General features: G+C 43.8%; 1 non-coding gene across 1 annotated transcript; it reads right to left on the bottom strand.

Annotated features, from left to right (window-relative positions):
* Positions 1-231: 231 nt before the first annotated feature.
* On the bottom strand, positions 232-338 carry LOC125584593. The gene has a single exon (XR_007321506.1). It is a non-coding gene; the product is annotated as a small nucleolar RNA R71 (small nucleolar RNA).
* Positions 339-1225: the final 887 nt, after the last annotated feature.

Consider the following 1225-nt stretch of genomic DNA (forward strand, 5'->3'; position numbering starts at 1 on the left):
GGTCTTGCTGCTGAAGACCCTTTTGATCACTTGTACAAGTTTGATAAGTATTGTGGCTTGTCCAAGACAAATGGTGTTTCTGAAGATGCTTTCAAGTTGAAGTTGTTCCCTTTCTCTTTGGAAGATAAAGCACACCACTGGGAGAAGACTCTTCCAAGTGACACTGTCACTACTTGGGATGAGTGCAAGAGAGCTTTCCAAGACAAGTTCTTCTCTACTTCAAGGACAGCTAAGATCCGGAACGAAATCTCTGGGTTTCAACAGAAAGGTCTAGAGAGCTTCAGTGAAGCATGGGAGAGGTTCAAGGGCTATTGGTCTCAATGCCCTCATCATGGTTTCAGCAAGGAGAGTTTGCTAAGCACTTTCTATAGAGGAGCTCTACCACAATGCCGAAACAGGCTTGATACTGCCAGCAATGGTTTCTTTTTGGGAAGAACTGAGGAAGAGGCAGAGGAACTGGTAGAGAACATGGCCAAGAGTGACTCAGTTTACAGTGAGGAGCATGATAGGGTCAACAGAAGTGATGATCAGCAGACAAATAAAGAGATCAAGTCCTTGCAAGAGAAGATGGATTTGCTTCTTTCCAACCAAGCTAAACAGGAGCAGATGAACTTTGTGGGTGGTCCTATTCAAGAGCTTCCTCCCAAGGTCAATGAGGTTGATGGTTTGGAAGGTCAAAAAGAGGTATGCTTCATCAACAACAATGGTTCTTGGTACAGGAAGGAACCCAATTTTCAGTACCAAAACAACTCTCAGCAAAGACCTTACTACAACAATCAACAAGGAGGTTACCAAGCCAAGCAGAACTATCCTCAAGCCAACCAATCTCCTCAGACTCAAGGAAGTTCTTCTCAAGCTCAAGCTCCAGATTCAAGTGTGGATTCTATGTTCAAGCAACTCTTGGAATTTCAGGCCAGAAATGAGAAGACCATGATTTATCAGTTCAAGAACATCCATGCAAAGATTGATGGGAACTATGCTGACCTCAACAACAAGTACATGCAACTTGCCTCTCATCTCAAGGCTTTGGAGAGTCAAGTTGCTTCTATGCCTTCATCCTCCAAGCAGCCAATGGGGTCTTTACCAGGAAAACTAGAAAAGAACCTCAAGGAGTCTTGCAATGCTGTCTTCTCCACTACTTCTCCAAAGATTGAGCTGAGTGATCATGAGAAAGAGGAGGATGAGATTGAAAGATTAGTATGTGGAACTGAGTTTGGGGAAGTTG

Source organism: Brassica napus, chromosome C3 (genome assembly GCF_020379485.1).
Source record: "Brassica napus cultivar Da-Ae chromosome C3, Da-Ae, whole genome shotgun sequence".
In the NCBI taxonomy this organism is placed as follows: Eukaryota; Viridiplantae; Streptophyta; class Magnoliopsida; order Brassicales; family Brassicaceae; genus Brassica; species Brassica napus.